Source organism: Protopterus annectens, chromosome 14.part0 (genome assembly GCF_019279795.1).
Source record: "Protopterus annectens isolate FY-2018-M chromosome 14.part0, PAN1.0, whole genome shotgun sequence".
Taxonomy (NCBI): Eukaryota; Metazoa; Chordata; order Ceratodontiformes; family Protopteridae; genus Protopterus; species Protopterus annectens.
This window is the reverse complement of record NC_056748.1, coordinates 987,732,997-987,755,027: the sequence shown is the minus strand read 5'-3', so window position 1 is coordinate 987,755,027 and position 22,031 is coordinate 987,732,997. Positions and strand designations below refer to the sequence as shown.

Sequence of the window (22,031 nt, the reverse complement as noted above, 5' to 3'; positions counted from 1 at the left end):
TTTTTGAAAGGGGTATTACATGTTAAACCTCCAGTCAAGCCTCCCTTAGAACCCTGGGACTTGACTTTGGTACTCCAGTCTCTCACAGGTCCTCCTTTCGAGCCCTTTGATTCATGTAATTTAAAATGTTTGTCATGGAAAGCCTTACTTCTAGTAGCACTTACCTCAGCGAGAAGAGTATCTGAGCTGCAGGCCTTAGGTATCAAGAGACCTTACTTGATACTCCACACAGATAGGGTGTCCCTTCGTACCGACCCTTCTTTCTTCCCCAAGGTCATTTCTGGATTTTTCATTAACCAATCTGTTGGCCTGCCAGTTTTCTTCTCTCAGCATTCTAATAGAGGGTAGTATTTGCACACCCTTGATGTGCATCGGCAGCTTTGTTGTTGTTTGGACAGGACTAAATCTTTCAGAAAAACAGATCAATTGTTTGTGGCCTCTGCAGGACCCAGATTGAGTAAACCTGTTTCCAAAGTGACTTTATCCTCCTGACTTAGTAACGTCATTACCTTTATCTACCAACAGAATAAGCTACCCTTACCTTCCAGAATAAAGGCTTATTCTACCAGATCTATGGCTACTTCTGTAGCATTTCATTCCAGAGCCTCTATGGATGATATCTGCACAGCAGCACTTGGGCAAGACCTCATACCTTTATCTCTCATTACAAATTGGATTTGGCCTCCAGGGGACGAGCATCTTTTGGTTCTATGGTGCTCAGGAATATCCTTCTTTAGGGCCACCCAGGACTCAAGTAACTAGGGACTCGGTCCTATTTGTAATGAATGAACAAAGATTTACAACATCAGATAAAGAAGTTATGTCTTACCATAATGTCCCATCTGTGTTGTAGATCTTTATTCATTCATTACTTCCCGCCCTCCTTCCCCCTGCCTGGACTCCTGATGCACTTTAGGAACTCATGGTTAGGGTATCTGCTCAAACAGAGCCTTCTACTATTTTTCTGTTACTACCTCTATTATATAGGGGTGGACCAACTCGATCTGAAATAACTAGGAGAGGGGCATTATGGGTAGGTCTTAGCTGAGAGTTTTTGGCTGACTGAAGCTTGGAAATGGCCATATTGGTTCCGAGGAAGGAACCAAAGTCCTATTTGTAATGATATAATAAGGAATCCCGAAAGATGGATAGATCCGGGAAGTGTATATTATCTTCAGTGGCTTTTACACTCCAATCGCTAAATTATCTGTCACACTTCACAAGACTTCAGAGAGATCTCCTGAAGGAGTTAGGAGATACTCTTCAAGGTAATTCTACTGAAGGAGTCCCATCTACAATATCTACTCAGTTGGCTACCTTAACATCCATTGTTAACTCCTCTGTGAGGCTGATCTCATACGCAGCTGATGGTGCAATTAGGGTGGCGGGTTCAGGAGTCTCCTTAAGGAGACACTCCTAGATGCATCTATGCAATTTTACTGAACCTTTCAAGTCTACATTCACCAATGCTCCCGTTGACAGATCCTCTCTTTTTGGACCCAAGGTGAAAGATACCTTCACCAGGTGTGAACAGGAAGGAAAGACTCTCTCTGCCGTGGGAGTCCATTTTACCATCCCTTCTAGACCTTACCCTAAAGGTCAGAAGAGTGGTAAAATGTGGTTTAAGAAATCACAGAGATCTTTCCAGCATACACAGGGTGATTCCTCCTTCAGAGGCAGGGGAGGAGGAACAAATGGTAGACATCGCCCTAGAGGCAGGGGAGGTCCACAAAATCAGGGAGGTTGCGATTCCTTTCGTGACCATCCCTATCAGCGTTCCTGATGTGAAACCCGGCTGTGCGTCTCTGGAGCCAGTCGGGGGTCGCCTGTCTTTGTACCCAGAAGCCTGTCTAAATATCACCGAGACAAGTGGGTACAAGACATTATCACATGAGGTTGCTCTGTATCCTTTTCCCTTCCACCACGCCATCCCAAAAGGTTCCCAGATGTGCCACCCAATCACAGGGATCAAGCAGCTATAGAGATAGAAAAGCTGCTGTTAGAAAAAGTCATCCAAAAGGTCCCGGCAGACCAGACAGGATTCGGAACATACTCCAGATTCTTTTTAGTTCCAAAAAGAACAGGAGACTGGAGACCCATTTTAGACCTCAGCAGGTTAAACGAGTATGTAAAGAAGTCCAAGTTCCGAATGGTCACTCTACAATCCATACTCCCTCTGTTAGGGAAAGAAAATTGGATGTGCTCAATAGATCTCCAAGATGCCTACTACCACATCAAGATGGACAAAGCATCAAGGAGTTTTCTACGCTTCCGGCTGGGAGTCAGTCATTACCAGTTTTGGGCGCTGCCTTTTGGTCTCACCACAGCCCCCCGGGTGTTTACCAAATGCATGGCAGTAGTGACAGCCCATCTGAGGCATCAGGGAATCCAAGTTTTTCCATACCTGGACGATTGGCTCCTGACCGCCACCACCAGGCATCTTCTAGTTCAATCTAGAGACTCCACAATCAAGCTCTGTTCCGGTTGGGAGTCTGTATAAATTGGGAAAAATCCTTAACTTTGCCCCCTCAATCTATAACCTTTATAGGAGCAAACATAGACACGGTCTCTATGATAGCCATACTACCAACAGACAGAATACAAAATCTTTCACAGCAGATTTACAGGATACTTCCCCTTCGAAGAGTCAAAGTGAAGGTGGTGTTGCAACTTCTTGGAACAATGGTGTCGACTATAACATTGGTACCATTAGCAAGACTACATATGAGACTACTCCAGTGGCTTCTGTCATCCCAGTGGTCTTTTCAGCAGTTGCCCCTGCATCACCAGATACTAATCATAGATTCTTGCAAAAAGGATCTCCATTGGTGGATTTAGCCAGGTCACCTTACCACAGGGACTCCCTTTGTACCGCACCAACCCATTGCCACTGTGACCATGGATGCCCATCAGATAGGGTGGGGGGGGGCATTATATAGGCAGGACTGTCCAAGGCACATGGCAAGATCACAAGATCCATTTGCATATCAATGTCCTAGAGATGAGAACGGTGTTTCTAGCGTTGCAAGCACTTCACGACTTTCTCCCTCTAGGGATGATAACTATCCAGACAGACAACATGTCGGTGGTATGGTATCTAAACAAGCAAAGTGGAACCAGATCTTACCCCTTATGTCGAGAGGCCCTGCGAGTTTGGAACTGGGCGATTTCTTCCCAGCACTTTCTCATTGCAACACACATCCTGGGGACATCCAACGTGATAGCAGACAAGCTAAGCAGGGCAAATTTGTTACCTCAGGAATGGTCTTTGAACCAGAAAGTAGCCCGTCAGATCTTCCACAAATTGGGGACAAACCCTGCTGCGATCTCTTTGCCAGCCCCATCAACTCCAAATGCAGCACCTTTTTCTCCCTCATTCCCCCTCCGGGAGAGTCTCTGAGGAGATGCACTCTTCCACGATTGGCCCCCGGGACTTCTTTATGCATTTCCTCCTTTTCCACTCATTCCCAAGGTTATACAGAAAGCAGTGTTGTTGGGAAGCAAGATGATCCTCATCACTCCTTACTGGCCTCGTCAGATTTGGTTCCCTTTCCTCGGGCCTCATCTGTTAGACTATCCATGGACTCTGGACCCAGTACCAGAACTCTTGACACACGTCACGTTCTCTTCATCCCTGTCTCCACACTTTCAAACTGACAGCATGGCTGCTCCAGTTCCATCATTAGTCAGGCTTCACGATCTGTCTCCAGCTGTAATCCATATCATTACCCCTTCTCATAAGTCCTCAAATAGAAAATTGTATAACAGTAAATGGAAGAGATTTTCTATATGGGCAGATAACAGAAAGGTTAATCCATTTACAGCTCCCATTCCTATTGTCTTAGAGTTCTTATCAGAACTTTTTCACCAGGGATCAGCAGCTGCTACACTCAGAGTTCAGCTAGCAGCAGTATCTAATTTTCATGTGGGAATTAATGATACTAACCTTATGTCCCACAAACTTTGCAAGACCTTTCTCAAAGGTTCTATGATGTTACCAACAGACAGAATACAAAATCTTTCACATTCCTCCCTGGGATCTAAATCTAGTCCTTTCTAAACTTACTTTGCCACCTTTTAAACCAGCCCATAGCTGTCAGTTAAAATTTCTGTCATGAGAGACTCTCTTTCTGGTGGTGATAACTTCAGCCAGACGAGTTTCCGAACTGCAAGCCCTATCAGTTAAACATCCATACTTATTTTTTCACAAAGATAGAATCTCTCTCTGGACGAATCCTTCCTTTATCCCCAAGGTCTGCTCCCATTTTCACTTGAATCAAACTATCGAATTGCCAGTATTCTTCCCCAGTCACACCAGTAAAGCAGAGTATAGATTTCATCAGTTGGATGTGCGTAGGCAATTGCGTTTCTACTTCCACAGAACTAAAGGATTTAGAAAATCAGACCAGCTATTTGTTTCCTTTGCTGAAACAAGAATGGGTTTGCCACTTTCTAAGGTCACATTATCAAACTGGCTCTCTAACTGCATCTCTTTCATTTATACTTCTGAGGGAAGAGTTACCCCTTAAAGTCAAAGCGCATTCTACCAGATCATTTTCTACTTCTGCTGCCTTCTGAGCCAGGACTGCTATTGATAATATATGTGCAGCAGCAACATGGGCTACCTCTCATACCGTCATTACCCATTATAAATTGGACCTAACTTTCAGGGGTAGGGCCTCATTTGGTTCCATGGTACTCAGGAGTATGTTCCAGTGAGCCACCCATACAAGATGCTAAGGATGCTGTCCCACACGTAATAATGGTAGCGAGATAGGACTACATAACATAAAGAAGTTATGTACTCACCGCAACTTTTGATGTATGTAGTCCATCTCGCCGAACATTATTATGAACCCACCCACCAGCCCCCTTCCTGGAGGATCTGGAAACACTTTTCTATGGTGGTTTATATCATAAAGGACACTTTTATTAGGGTTTATTCTTCCGAACCTTTGTTCTCCTTTCTACTTTTTCTCCTTATATAGACTAGCAGCAAACAAGATCTGGGGAGTGTGCTCATACACCATGGGATACCTCCTAGCCACGAGCCAATCGGAAGGTTTTAGGCTTTCTAAAAGCGGCCGAGTCAGAGCCGAGGATCCCACACGTAATAATATTCGGCGAGATGGACTACATACATGGAACGTTATGGTGAGTACATAACGTCTTTTTAATAGGAGCTGTGATAGTGAAATGGTGATGCAATCTAAATTAAAAGTGTTAGAAAAATTATTTAAGCCTTCCACTATCAATAATCATTTTTCTTGGGATACTAATGCTGGAAAAATTTATAAGAATGAAATAATAAAAAAGAAGTGTATTTTGTCATGGTGTATAACATCTTATCTGAGTATATAGTTAAGGAAATAAGCCAACATTGGCCTATGTTGATTAGAGACAAAAAATGTGTAAATTTATTACAGAATCATGTGAATATTTCTTATAAAAGAGGTAGAAAAATAGCTGATGTGCTGATGCATAATTATTTTTTTACCACCAGAGGCCTCTGTATGTAGAAGTATTTCCTTAAACACAGGTACTATTATTTGTAATAAATGCTCTTTTTGTAAGTATATAGTTAAGATTTTTTTTCCTGAAATTAATGGCATTAGGTTTTAAGTGGTAGTTATACATGTTATACAGACGTTGGTGATATATGCTCTAAAATGTAGTTGTGGTTTATTTTATATTGGGGAGATGGGTCGATCTTTCATGACCCATTTTCAAGAACATAGTAGAGAAATTAAAAATAAAAAGTTTGATGGCCCCTTGGGAGCTCATTTCACAGATTTTCATGGTGCCAACCCAGACTGTTTAAAGGGATGTGTGTTAGAAAACGTTGCTTTATTTGTAGGGGAATGTGTGGATATTAAGACCAAACTATTACAGAAGGAACCTTTATTTTAAAATATAATACCTTGGAGCCATTTGGTCTTAAAAAAAGAATGTAATTGGAAATATATTATTTAATTGAATGATTGTTTAATTAGGGTGAATTTACTATTTAAGTGTTGTATGCTATGTGTCTTTACTTTTGGAAGGCCTTTGGCCGAGGCACTAGAGCTTTTTAATAAAGCAACTATTGGAATATTTTGGAGCATTGCTTAGTTATTAATAATTCCTTGTTCCTCACGGAAGCGCAATCTCGTTGCACAATGCCAAACTCAGATACTCGAGCTACACTACCCATTTGCTGTAGTGTAGTTGATGTATTTTGAGTCAGCATTATGCCCGTTGCAAAACTGCCTTTTGACCACATGCCTTTCGACAGCAGTGACTTTGAGTATTCAGTATTAAACTGTTTGAGAGGTACAGTCGGAAAGTTCCAGTGATCTGATTGTCTTTCATGTGCTGAGTATCCATTGGACATTCCCCATCTCTCTCAACTGTATAGTCTTTTGCATAATGTCATGGGTTGTGCTTTTCCGGCAAATCTTTGACAATTGAAGTCACGTAGTAGTGCTGAATAATGGTAGACATTTGAGTTCATACTTTGGGTTCTTGGGAACATGCATGGTATTGCAGGACCTGTTATTCTAGTGGCTTCATACGTTTATAGGAGCAGTACTTTAGTTCTGTCCCTAGGCTTGCGATTATTTCTACCCTTGTTCAGATTTCTCACACTGAGAGGTTCAGAGGTATAATTACTTAATGGTTTTCCGCTGAATGGCTGGAATTTTGTCTCTTGCTCCAGCAGACTGAGGGCTATGGTGTTGGATCCGATGACTTCCTTGACCGTCCTCTTCAGATTTGATGGAGTTTTATTTGTCTGTTCCATATCTGTTATGCAGGTCTTATACTGTTGGTTGGATCCTAAGTCTTCGCATCCGAATAATGGATTTAGTTCAGTCCGGACTTCCGCTACGATGCAGAGTGATGGTTGAATTCTGTAAATAATGACAAGCATTTGATATCCTTCATGCATGGTAACCCAAGATCTCTCTCTATATTCTAGCAACTCCTTTTTGTTTTTGTACTAAGAAGTCAAGAGCTATGGTTGGATCCTAAGTCTTAGGATCCAACATAGGAGGTAGTTTTTTCCGGAGTATATCTCTCAGCTGTACAGTACAGCTTTATTGCTTCAGCTTTTGGCCTGTTGATTATGAAGTCCGTGTCTTTCTTTTTTGTGTTGGGTGAGAATCACAGTTCGGTCTGCTTCTGGTTCTTTGCTGGTTCCAATGCATCTTGCTTCTTCTGGATCCATTGGTTCCCTTCAGGTGTTGTCTGTCTATTACTTTCAGTCTGATCTGACAAATGGTGTAGTTTGTTTCCGGAACAAATCTCTGAACTTTACAGATTTTTGCGGAATGTCCAGAAATTTTGACTTAAATACCGGTCTTTCACTCATAAAATACGTAGTTTTTTGGTAAATTATGAAGGATTGAGGGCACTAAATAATGACATATATATTTGATTTTTAGACATCGTATCCTTCAGAAAATGCATGCTGTCACAAATCCTGTTTTTCTAGTAGCTTTCTTAGTTATTAGAACATTATTTTAGGCTTTGTCCAACTTCCTTGCCTTAAGAGGTTGAGAGATGCGTTCCAGTGAGGAGCAGTCCTTTTGGGTGGCTAGATTTTTGCCACAGGCTTTGGTCTGTCCATCCTTTCTTATGAGTAGAATTTGAGAGGAGCCGGTAAACCTTTGGATCCTGTAGATTCGGTTACAGAGATTTGGGGCTATCTTTGATTCTATCAATAGTTTTTAAATCTAAATATCATTCAAACTATATTAGAAAAGGCTGTTAGTTCAGAGAATCATTATCACAGGTTATGTAACTTGTCATTTCCTAAAAAAAAAAAAAAAAACTTTGTTGCTCTACCAGGTTCAATAGAAGGGACAACACTGAAAATTATGATGGATGCTAAGAAAGGAATTCTTTCAAAAGGTCTTACCAGACCATTTCTAATCCGGACTGAAGACCTGTTTGGATCTCGCTGCGTTGAACATGTGAGTTTGTCATACTTTTTTTTCCATATGTTCATTTCTTATGTTGTCCTTTCTCAGTCTTTTCAGATCAATTAGAATAGCCCAGGTATGCACACAGTTCCTCCGCTGGTGGATGCGATTATAAGCAATTTTACAAAGTAGTATACACACCTTTCCACTACCTAAAACCAAGGAGCGATTATAGCAATCTGAGCAGGTTCCTTTTACAACTTCACAGGTTATATGTATCTCTACAGTTATGTGACAGAAATGACTGATCATTCGCCAGCACTAACTTGGCTGCAACTTTTCTTCTATCCCATCAATTTGATAAGATCACTTATTACTGCTCTCTGTTACCTCCACCGGATGAATAACTGAGAAACTACTCTTCTAAATTAAAAATTAGCGGCTCATGGACCTGTCATCCAACAGACATGATTCTCCCAAACATTTCTAATCTTAAACTGATAGTCTGTTTTTTTCTGTTCACTGGTGGTTCTGATATCTTTGACTTTTCATTGATTCTTCACTAGGAAACTCATCGGAAGAGCTTTATGAAGGCTGGCTTATAGAGTAGACCAGAATTGGGTAAATTCTAAAACTTAAGTATTCTAAGTCCTCATCTCTTAAGCTTTCTTCTTTCTTCCTTGGCTTAATATCCTTCATAAAGAGGTCTCATGAAGATCTGTTTTCAACCATTTTTTATATATATATATATATATATATATATATATATATATATATATATATATGTGTGTGTATATACACACACACACACACACGCACGCACACACACACACACACACACACACACACACACACACATGTATGCACACACACACACACACATGTATGCACACACACACACACACACACATATATATATATATATATATATATATATATATATATAAAGACTTAAGTTAAATGATCCGACTACCTCTTTGGATCTGAGGAAAGCAAAATTATCAGAACCAACTTTGTCACATCAGGTACGTTCCAAGCTGGATCCATTTTTAGATGGACCTTCTACCTTGATTAACTTGCCTAGGATACGGCATTCATCGTTGGTTGATCCCGTCCTCTCCAAGGTAACTTCTACCATTCTAGAAAGACCTAGATCTCTATCAGTATATTTCACGAGTTCTTTCAGAAACCTCACAGAAGATGATGTGGAGAAAGTTGTGAGGAAGATTCTGTAGGTGCAGAAACTGAAACTCACACCTATCCCTATCTTTATGTAAGATTCTAGGATTTTTCCCAGATTATCACAGTACTGTGAAAATTAATTTTGGTAGTTACTGTTTACTGACATCTTACTATACTGATCCATTGCACCATGCAAATTTAATTTATTTATTTACATTTGTTTACCGGGGAACTTCCGACTGGATGCAGGCCCTTTTTCAGCGGATGCTCGGGGAGAAAACCTTCACATCATGTACACGATAAATAGAGATACAAAGTTGCAGCAATAGTAAACAACATTACGAGTTGTTGGCTTTAATACAATAACAATATATTGATTATCAACAGTATATACAGTAAATATTGCAAGTTAAAATAGTTTCTTGTTTATAATATTAGTAACAAAGTTGTCAGACAAAATGTTAAAGTATGTAAAGATAACTAGCTATTTCTGACTAGTAGTGGCAATAGTATAGTTGGATTAAGAGTTTAGGTGGGGGGGTAAGGGGGGGTGTTAGTCTGGATTAGAACAAGGACAAAGCCAGTGCAAATTTAAGTGGAATTTGAGCGCAGTCCTGAAAAGGCTGCTGGAAGGCAGAGTAGTTATAGAGGGTGGAAGATTGTTCCAAAGTTTAGATATGGTACATGAAAATATGGCTTCTCCTGCTGGGTTTTTGGGTTTGACAACAGTGATTTGATTTTTGTTGCTTGATCTTAGGGGCCTAGTGGAGTGATAGGGTTGGAGAAGGATTTGAAGGGAGGGGATGTTAAGGGGGTGGTTAATAAGTTTATGAGCGAGGGTGAGTTGATTAAAGTGAAAGAGTTGTGGGAGTTATAGCCAGTTTAGTTCTTTAAGGGAGATGCAGTGTTGGTTGCGGTAAGAGGTTCCAGTGGCAAATTTAGCAGTTTTGTTGTAACAAGCATCCAGCTTGTGTAGGTCTGTCTGTTTAAGGTTGGTAAGTATGGGGGATGCATAGAGTAGGGTGGAGATTAGCTGGGAATTGGCTATTGAGATTCTAGCCGCCTTGGTTAGGAATTGGCGGCTTCGATATAATGCACCAAGTTTCTTGTGAACTTTTTTATTGAGAGAGATATGTGGGTGTCAAATCTAAGGTAGTTTATTTCCACACTGAGTCATTTTGTATGTTCTGATGGAGAGATGATAGTATTGTCTTTGGCAAGAATGTTCAAGTGGTGGTGTTTTGGGTGGCTTTGGAAGGTTGGTACAAGAGAAGTTTTGTCTTACTTGGGTTGAGTAGGAGCTGAGCATTGGATAGCCAGCTTTCTACAGAAGAGAATGATTCCTGTGTGATTTGTTGTAGTTCTGGTAGAGTGGGGACAGAGCAGATGAGAGTAGAGTCATCTGCGTACTGTATAAAGATGCTTGTGTGAAGGCAGTATGTAGGTTGTTAGTGAAAAGTGAGAATAGCAGAGGGCCAAGGATAGACCCTTGGTGAACTCCGAGAAATCTGAATATGTAAACCTTCAAATACTTCCCCTGCAAACTTGCATGTAGACATTAAAAAATAAATAAATAAACAAAAAAAAAAGAGGATAGGGCTTTGTTGAGTACAAATCTTTCTCTCCTTCCTAAGGTGATGCATGAGTTTGAGTAAGGAAGATTACATGTTCTTTTTTTACTAGTTCATAAACAAGTTATATTCCTAAACACACTGTATATAACGTGTTAGAAAGTCTTTTCAGTCGGTCTTTTCCATTGAACACAAGTTGGCAAACATATCATAAACGTGATCTTAGCAAGATATTTTGACAAGTTGCATTTCTTTTATCTATAACAAGGACATTCTTTCCTTACTAAAACCACAAAAGGATCATTCACTCAGATCTCTGAATTCTTTCACTATATTTCCAGTCCAGAATCTCTGTGGATGATACATGTTCGGCTACATCTTGGCAAAATCCTCATACTTTTATCATTTATTACAATTAGATCTGAAGTCCAGTATTAGTACAGCCTTTGGCTCTATTGTATTCAGGAATATCAGTCCTTTGGAGCCCACCCAAAGGTTCAGATAGCTAGGGAATCTGATCCATAGGTTGAAGATGAATGAAAATTGACATCATCAGATAAAGAAGTTATGTACTTAACATACCATCTGTGTTGTCCATTTTCATTTATCCTGAACTCCCCACCCACCAACCCCTTTCCTCTTATCACATCTGAGTTCTGGAGAAGCAAGAGACTTCAACACGCTGCTGTCCGTGGAGTTGAGCCCCAAATATTGTATTTCTTCTCCATATTCTCATGAATGATTCATGGAGAAATTGTATTTTATTGTCTAGTATCAACTATATCATTTATTTGTACTTCTTTAATAGTTATTCCTTTACCGTCTTTCAAATTGCAAACAAGATCTGAAGGATGCTAGGGTAGTGCATTATGGGTAGGGAAGGAGCAAGAGAGTTTGTTAGAGGACATGAGCTAGTGTAACAGTCAAGTTGGATCTGAACCCATAGGATGAGGATGATTGAAAATGGACACCACAGATGGCATGTTATGTTAAGTACATCACTTATTTATTTAGATGATCTTGAAATGATGATCCTCTTTTAAATGTGTAGTCTCCCACCAGGACACAAGTGCTCTTCAGCAATTATATTCTGCTTGCCGAGCACTCTCAAGCAAATCTGCAGTCTGCGGCTACCACTCCACCCATACAGAATAAGAAGGAATCAGTACTGCAAACTAAACAAGGATATACATTTTGAGCCTCAAGAGCTGGAGCACACTCAAGCAAATCTGCAGTCTGAGGCTACCACTCCACCCATACAGTATAAGAAGGAATCAGTACTGCAAACTAAACAAGAATATACATTTTGAGCCTCAAGAGCAGGAGCACTCTCAAGCAAATCTGCAGTCTGCGGCTACCACTCCACCCATACAGTATAAGAAGGAATCGGTACTGCAAACTAAACAAGGATATACATTTTGAGCTTCAAGAGCAGGGTCAGTCCACCCAGGCATTCTACTTGTATGTTTTATGAGTGTGAAGCTATTACATTAGCAGTATTTCTAAGTAGTTCTCAGCTTGCTAATAAAACTGACTGTTGTAGCCTTGTGCCCCCCCCCACTAGTACAGTAATCCTAACTGTCCAATAGACAGTATACATTTAATTCACATCCCTGTGACTAAATTAACCATCAAGCAGTCCTCTCAGTGCTTTCTGCCTTAGTTTGTATCACTTGGAGGCCCACCTGTTTATTTGCATCTCTATACATTCCTCTTCATTGCTAATGTATCTCCCTACTCTAATCTGTGCACAAACTGGTTACTAATCAGCAAGTCAATATGAAGACACACACCCAACCTTAATAAACTTTGCTCTCTCTTCTCTCCTTCACTTTACAGGTAGTTTGAATTATTACTTATCCCACTCTGAGGCCTTCACTGATTTCTGCTGATTGCCTCTCTGGTTTCTTTGCATTCCGTCTGGTTTACACCCCTTGTGCTATTTCCCTCCCCCAATACAAAGTCTATATTAGAATCCTGCTGAGCATGGAGCCATCTTTAAATTTCTAGTCTCCCACCAGGACACAAGTGCTCTTCAGCAATTACATTCTGCTTGCCAGTAAGCCATTAGACCTCAAGAATTTGTTTAAAGTGCTCAGATTTGTAAAGTAATTCTTAATTTTTCTCTTGTCTTGGTTGGCTCTGCCCCGCTCCGTTCGCTAAGTCTCTGCCTCTCTCTGCTCCCCTGCCCTGCACCCTATTTCCTCCCGCCCCCACTACCTCTACATTTATAGTAATCACAGCCACACCCACAGCTCACCCTCACATCACCTCCACCAATCACAGCTGCTCGAGTTATATCACATTATACCACACCAACTTGCTCCACACAAAATACTCCCACTCTCATTCCCACTAGGCATTTTTTACATCACCCACACTACTTCCCCATCCACATATAGTGCAACCCTATAATTCCTATTCAGACCCCCCCCACCTAGAAACAACTTAAACTTTATAACCATGACTACCACACAACTAAGTCTAGTCTGTCTTCTCATTATTCTTTACAACACCACAAGTTATCACTCTAGCAATATCCCTAACCTTAGTAGCACAACACTACATTATGCACTCTCGTATACAGGCACCACACATTATAATAATATCTGCCCACAATTATTCAAGAACTACATAACGGACCAATTCAGAACTAAACACATATGCTCTCATTTATACTCCAAAAAAACACAATACTTTCTCACACTGCTCACCAAACTCCAACATCTGTATAAATATTTTAACTCCAGGCTCACCATAAGTGGGGATATCCACCCCAACCCAGTCCCAAATCCATCCTGTCCAACACAAATGTCAGAACATAACACCTTCACTTTCTTCATCCCTGGGCAGATCAACAACAGCAGCAAAACCAACCATCTTTTAATGCTAAATATTAATATTAGAAGTATCAAAAATAAAATACCTGAACTCCAGGCCACAATAGCACACTATTCCCCAGACATAGTTGCTTTAACAGAAACCTGGCTAAATAAAAACATAGCTAACTCAGAAGTTCTCCCTACCGGCTACAATATCATTAGACAAGACAGACCACTTCGTAAAGGAGATGGAACTGCCTTACTGTACAAGTCCAACTTAACTGTCCGTCAATTACCAGACTCCTACCCCTCCGCCAGTAATTGGGACATACTTATCTCTCAACTTCACCCTAAAAAGGTCATCACCACAATTGTGATCTATATTCCACCTGGAAATACACCTGCTAGCCTTGAAGACTTCTTATCCTGGTGTTCTTCCACATGCTCACAAGAAACCCTTATTCTGGGGGACTTCAACCTAGATTGGTTCACCTGTATATCAGAACCACCAAGTAATCTAATAAATCTCCATGGCTACCAGCAGCTAGTCCAGATTCCAACTAGATGTGATAAAAAATCTAAAAGGGAATCCATCCTTGAGTGGGTCCTAACTAACCACCCCACATTGTACCCTCACACAGGCAGTCTCCCAGACACCTTAAGTGACCACAACATAATATACTTTATACGTAGTAGAACAAGCATATGCAAAACCACTAACTATATATCCACTAAAAACACAAAAAAATTCTGTCCTGAAGTCCTCAACACTTTACTCTGTAACTGTGACTGGACCCCCCTAAAAACCTTCCCACTTGACCAGGCTGTAGCATATTTCAACAAAACATTTCTACAACACCTAGACACTGTCGCTCCATTGCGCAAAATCAAGATTAGAACCTCTACAGTCCCCTGGCTCAGTAAGGAAACCAAACAAATCCTCAAGTCCAGAGACACTGCCTGGCTTTACTATAAAAAAAAACAAAGAAACACAAAGCCTAACTAAGTACCAAGAGCTGCGCAACCGTGCAAAAAAATGCATTAGGCTGGACAAAAAATCCTACTACACAACATTACAAACTAAATACCAACACAACCTGCAAAAATTTTGGAAAAATGTAAACCAGCTACTTAAATCCACCCAAAAGGCTACCCCCAAACCAACCACCCTTGACACTAAAGTTCCCATCGAAACACAATTCAACTCCCACTTTGTGAACACAGTTCTATCCTTAGTATCACAGGATAGTTCCTTCCTCACTATCCCCCCAACACAAATAACACCAATACAAGCTTTGCCCTCAAAACAGTTTCCACCACTTCAGTCAAAAGCATGCTCTCCAAACTGAAAACCTCATCAACAGCAGCCAACCTACTCCTCAGCTATTTCTTGAAACTCACAGCAGATGCTACTGCTATCCCAGTCTCCACTGTCATAAACAGATCAGTTGTTGAAAACTATGTGCCCAAACTCAGGAAAATATCCCATGTTACACCCATACATAAAGGCGGGACCTCCACTGAACTTAATAACTACAGACCCATTGCTTTACTCTCCCCCCTGGCCAAAATCCTGGAAAAATGCATCCATACCCAGATGCTAAACTATCTCCTAGACAGCAACATCCGTTCACCTACTCAGCATGGTTTCAGACCTGCCCATAGTACCACTACAGCCTTCTTCTGCTTCACAGACACAGTAAACCATCTCAGAAATGAAGGCCTGCAGGTGTTAACTCTTTTTTTGGATATGTCCAAAGCATTTGACACAGTCTCACACCAAATCCTGCTAAACAAACTAAACCAATATCATCTATCAAATTCCACTCTTACCTGGTTCCAAAGCTACTTAACTGACAGGTACCAAGCTGTGAAATGGGAAAATTCTCTCTCTCCTCAGCTGCCCATAACTATAGGAGTCGCTCAGGGTTCTATCTTAGGACCACTACTATTCACAGTCTTCACAAATGACCTCCATACCTCCACATAGCATGCATCTATAATTCAGTATGCAGATGACACTACCTTAATCTGTGCTGCACAAAACATTCCCACCTTCCTGCAAACAACTCAACTAGCATTCTCTGACGTTGAAAACTACCTTACCAAAGCCCAACTTATCCTCAGTCTATAGAAAATTCAGCTTATGATTATAACCAGTTCTAACAAAAACACTAACAGTCAATTCACTATCTACTCCACAAATGCTATTCCAATTGTTCCAGTGGCACAGGCTAAGCTATTGGGATTAACCATAGACTCCCACCTAAAATTTGATAGTCATCTCAACTTAACTATTAAAAAAGTACATGCCAAACTGGGGTCACTCTACCGTATCAAACCATTTCTTACCAATAACACAAAATCAGCCATTGCTTGCTCCCAACTTCTATCCACCCTACTCTATGCATCTCCCATTCTGACTAATCTCAACAAACCTGAACTAAGCAAAATGGAAGCCTGCTATGACAGAATTGCCCACTTTGCTGCAAATTGCTCATATAGAACTCATCAATCACTGAACTGCTTTGAGACAGCTCCACTGACTTGAACTACCCAACCTCCTAACCTACAATCAGCTCTGCCTCTGTCATTCTATCTTTTACTTCCCAAATAAGTGTCCTGCCCTCAAAAACCTAGTACAAAAGGCCTCTTAGATCATCAAGCAAACTACTACTAGAAGACACCAACAGCTACAATAGCTTTGGAGATGCACTATATAGTAGTTCAGTGGCTAAAAAAATGGAACTCTGTCCCTGCTAGCATTCAAAATGCATCATCCAAAGCCTCCTTTAAAGACCTCATCAGGCAACATCTCAAGCAAAGTTGGCAGTGCCATGATTGCTCCCCAGGCTAGTGAAAGCAGGTAACATATACATACTAAATCAAGAGCACTTGATAATAGTTTTCAATCTTACTCACAAACACTGGCTAATCTACAATGTATGTACTGTACCTGTATACTATGTATGTATTCTACCTATGTTCCAAATTTCGGCTGTACACCACAAATCTATTAATTACCTTTATTTTTAAATTAATATTTTTTTGTTTGTTCTCTCCACTGTAACTGTTTATGTGCCACATACCACCGTAAAAACATGTCTCTTGTAATTTGTGTGTATGCTGATCGCGTCTAAATAACTAAATGGGTCTGTAATTTTTCTTTGTGGAGCTTTTCTCCCTGGGCCTCTACTGAAAAGGGGCCTTTTCGGCTCGGTCAGACACCCCCGGTTAACAAATGTAAAATAAAATAAAATAAAAAATTAACAATATTAATGGCTATCTTGACATTTTGCTGCAGGAATTTGATGAATTGTCTTTTAAACCTAATTTCAGGATTTTTTTGGCAAACTGTGATATGCAGCTTCTTGATAAGTGAAGCCTGTTACAGCAAAAAAAGGGAAAAAAAATCCAGGTCCATCTAAGGATGATTCTGTTTATATTGTTAGTTTTGGAAAAAACTTCAACTTTATGGTTTCTCACCTAAAAAGCAGAGGGAAATTTCAGGCTTGTAGAAAGAGTTAATTATGCATATGAATACTCTGGTTCCTAATATATAATCGAAGACGCAATCCTTCAAATGCGTCTTGATCAAACTTGAAAGCACGAAACAACAAAATAGTGAAATGGCATATAAGCGATTTCTTTCCCTGGGAAAGAAATTGCTTGGTTGCTTCTGTTACTTTGCCATTTTCGTCACTGTAGTGCAATTTCGGAGTTGATATATTTAAGTAGGTGGGGGGGGGGCAAAGCCCCCCACTTTAAGGAATGTTTTGAAGATTTTTTTTTTGTGTAACAAGTGATTTTTTTTTCCCTGGGAAAAAAAAAATTGCTGTTCCGGGTGTTTGGGATTGTAAGCTTTAGCTTACATGGGGTCGACAAATCAGCGTTCACTGATTTAATATAGACCCGAATACTCAGTTATAGATCAATGCAATACTTTTAACTAAACATTCTGAAATGCTACAGTTATCCCCTTCCTTTCTAATTAAAATATACAATTTGAGTATCCTTAACACTAATATGTATAGAAGTGGTAAGAATTATACAGGTCTATATTCCCATGTCAACACGGCAGTTCATTGAACGCCCTTATGTCAACACATATACATTGAAATGTCAATATCTCGAACAGGAACAATAGTTTTTTTCCAAGGGAAAAAAAATAGTTCGGCCAACAACAAACCAACAGACAAAATAAAGTGGGGGGGCTTCGACCCCCCCCCCACACCCCCCCACCTTAACTAAACAAACTCCGAGATCACACTACAGTGGAGGAAACCGCAAATTCCTCACAACAGCCCAGCAATTTTTTTCCCTGGGAAAAAATTGCTATTTTGGCCATTCGAGATTTTGACATTTCGTTGTATATGTGTCGACATAAGGGTGTTTGATGAACAACCCTGTCGACATGGGAATATAAACCCGAATTATACACCTACATAGTAACATTCTAAACATCTTTGCAGACATTAAATAATTCTGTTTATTCTGAATCTTCTTTCCTACTTTATGGTCTTTCTATTTGAGACATTTTGGGTTTGACCTCCTTTATTTCAGATTCAGAGAGTCAGTTAAAATCGTTGGGAGAATAATGTCTTTACATGGACGTCTTCAAGCTATTACAAGTCTAACAATTACTGTAGTTATGAACTCAGAATACCACTCTTTATTATAATTATTTTTTCCCAAGAATTTCATAAGTATTTGCAAGATTATTTGACCGCATTCTAGAGTTTGGGATGTCAGATTTAACTATTCAGTAATGATGTTGATCCCTACACCACAATTAAGTTCTACTGACTACCCCAAATGTGCCTCTGCTGCTCTTAATCTGCTATGGTGTAAATTGTTTTGCTTTTATTTTAATTAACAGAATTATTTTCCATATGATCTGATGTCATTTTCATTTGGTAATCAACCTGTGAGATCTGTGGGTTTGGAACCGATTTGACCACTTTCTATAGCACTAGGATCCGTTCCTTGAGCTCCTTCCTTAACCATAATTCCTCTTTCCCCTAGATTACCTCATGTCTCGTTTACACCTCATCAAGACAGACTAGGATTTTGACTTTCTCAAGCTCCTAGTGGGTTGTGAATATTTTTTTGGTGAATTGTTTATTCTCCTCTTATTCATTTTTCTTCTTCTTAATCTTCCTTACCTTTAAATATATATATATATATATATATATATATATACACACACACACACACACACACACACACACACACAAAAACCTTTCTTCTTGTAGATTTACTGTTTTTTGTAAATCTTCCTTTTTTCTAGCTCGTTGGTTCTTCCACTTCATTTCTTTTCCATTTTCCTTTCTTTGAGGAACATGTCTGATAAACCACTTGGTTTTAAAAAAAATGCACTTCCTGTGGGCATCAGATTGAGGGGAGTGCTTTTATTGCTCAGGCACTAAGCATTTAGAGTCCCCTTACTCTTTTTCCTTGGGCTTTAATCATCGTGCCATTAGTGACAGTAGATCTAACTTGATTCTCAAAGGCATTCTGCCTCCTCTCTAGGCACTTTTAGTTCAAGGGCTCAAACCCCAAAGAAATCTAAAGACACCCAGGACCACTGTAAACATTCTCCAGGCAAGGGTTTTCAAATAACCTTGGCTGAACCACCAAAAAAGGTTCAGAAGACCTTGGTACTGCACCAACTGTAACCTCATCCTTTTTAGTTACTATCAGAACTTCCCTGGAGCCAGTCCCTCTGACCTTTGGATCCTCTTGTACCTTCCAATCTCCTAAACAAACTTCCAGACCCTCCTCCACCTCCTCATCCATCAGGTCTTCTCACAGTCTTTTGGAAGCAGAGGTTGATAGAATGATGTGAAAATTTCTCAGGACAAAAATCCAGATGACGGTTTTGCCAACTGTGTCCTTTTCCAGATCTGTGAGCTGTCATTCTGCCTTCATTCCAGTTGCTTCTTCTCCGGTATGTCCAACTACTTTGGACCTCTTGGATCCAAAGACCCCAAGAGTTGAGAAGTATCTGTCAGTACTTTATATATATATATATGATTATAGAAAAACAATATTTAACACCAAGTCTATGTATATATACACAATGAAAGTCCATGATGTCATAAAAGTCATTTGTGTGTTTAAACATGCAAAGTGTTGTATGAATGCTACGGATGAAATGTGGTTAATAAAAATACAATAGAAAGGAATTGGAACATCATCCTGGGTAACAAAAATATTGTGGGTAGATCTCATAAAAGGGTACCTATGGATGCAGTAATTGCAAACAATGTAGGTTCATTAGTAACACTTCATTTACCAAAGTTTGAATTTTTCATTCTAGAGCAGATTGAACAGGGAGTGTTTGTGGGTGACCTAAACAATAAGTTAGAACAAAGGGAAGCATTGTGGCAACTATTGCTCTGGGCAGACCATCCACCTGGTTTAAATGAGATGGTAAACTTAAAGTGCTTTTTGGTGGACAGGTAGATCAATTAGTTCTACAATAGCTAAAACTAGCTTTTTAAGGGGTTATTAAACAAGTTTCAGCATTCATACAACACTTTGCATGTTTAAACACACAAATGACTTTTTCAGGGGATTTTGTATTAATTAATGTATGTTTAACTTAATATACTTAGTAAATACACTAGAATCGACATCAATATGACATCATGGACTTTCATTGTGTATATATAAAAAAACAACAACACCAAAGAGACACATAGACTTGGTGTTAAATATTGTTTTTTCTATAATAATGTTATTCACTAGTCTTTGAATTTTGTTGAAAGCAAATACAATGAGAGTACAACAAGATCTAATTTGTTTTACATGAAAATGTTTTTACGATAAGTTTATTTTTATATATATATATATATTTAAATGTCTAAATTCATATATCAATTATTTTTTATATATAAAGAAAGATGGTTCCACGATTATAATGTTCAATTGATGACATCACTTCCTTTTATGTAATATAAAAGAAGAGTTTGGGAAGTCTCTTCTTTTTCTGAAGAAGTTCAAAATCATTGTCTCCTAGTGGTCACTGAAGTCTTATTTTCCGTTTGTTATCTGTCAGTACTTGTTACTTCGACTCTGACCATTTTCCCGAAGTCGGATATGAGGGGTTGACTTCAACTCCTAAATTTTCGGAGCCATTGCTTCTCCTCGGAGCTTTGGCATTTGATAGCTCCACACCGACTCCACCTAGGAATGGGAGATCTGTGGGACTCTGGGGTTTTCTGTTCTGAGAATTTTAGCTCCGGAGAGACTGCCTTTGACCCCTGTGAGCCTTTCTGCCTTCAAAGTGGTGGAGAGGGTTATCTCTCTACCTAGAAGAGCCCCAACTGTCATGTCCTTGGATCCATGTCCCATCCCTGCTTTGGATCTTGTGACTTAGTTCTCTCTTCTTCCAACTCCAGGACAACCGGCCCAGAAGAGCATCCAGTCAGTTCTAGTTTGAGTTCCCCATCTCTTCCGATATCTCCCTGGAGCATCCCAGTGAGGAGGTCCCTCGTAAGAGGTGGTTCAAAAGGAGGCACCTGGATTCCCGCAGGAATCCGGCACCAAAGACACCAACTTGGATGAGGGGAAATGGTCCCCCAGATCTCCATCTGAAGATGTCCTTTGGAGACATTCGTGAAATCCTTTGCCAGAAAGGTGGATGGTTTACCCGAAACCCTTCCCCAGATGAATCTGTATTTTTGGAAGCCTTCGTGTCTGGCCCATCTACATCTTGGGTGTCCCCCCCTGTGGACGACTTTATTGACCTTGTCTCCCACATAGTGTGGAAGGAATCGGATGCTGTGGAACCTATTCCTGAACCACCCAAGATCCTCAGTGCTTCCACCGACAAACAGCACTGGATGAAAGGTATCCCTGAAGATACCTTGGTTGTTGTGGCAGCCACCAAGAAGGAGCTAGCAGAGCAAAGCTCCACTGTCCATCCCCTTAACTGGGAGTCTGTGACTTTGAACAAGTTTGTAAAGCAGGTCTATGCATCAGCTACCTTCCCATTGCAATCTCTGAAATACTTGGCACACTTCAGCAGACTAAAGAGGGATTTAATTAAGGAACTCTCTAGCTCTGCCCCAGGGTCAATGTCTGCAGAGGAACAGAAAACCTTTTCCTCCAGATTGGACACCCTGCAGTCTGTCTATAACACGTCCATTTGGCTAATCTTGCTTGCTGCAGAGGGTATCTCAAGGGCTGCCTTTTCAAGTATTGCTGTAAGGTGTCATGCCTGGATGCAGCTTTGTGACTTTGCGGAACCTTTCAAGGCATCCTTCATGAATACTCCTTTTGATGGCCATCATTGTTTGGTCCCACTCTTAGAGACTCTCTCCCATAGTGAGAAAGATGGAAAGTCCTTATCTGCAGTGGGATTCCATTTTTCTACCCCACAGAGAACTTTCTCCAGGAACCAAAATGGTGGTAAAAAATGTGGTTTAAAAAGTCTCAAGGTCCTTTTCAGGAATCACAGGGAGATTTTTCCCCCCAGAGGGGGAAACAACTGTAATGGTAGATGCAACCCACGTGGTAGGGGGGGGTCTACACAATCAAGAATC

At 40.2% G+C, this 22,031-nt stretch overlaps 1 protein-coding gene across 1 annotated transcript in view; it reads left to right on the top strand.

Annotated features, from left to right (window-relative positions):
• The window catches only part of WDFY4 (WDFY family member 4), a 4,454,583-nt gene that overhangs the window by 206,753 nt on the left and 4,225,799 nt on the right, over window positions 1-22,031 (top strand). The gene's annotated exons all lie outside the window — the stretch shown is intronic.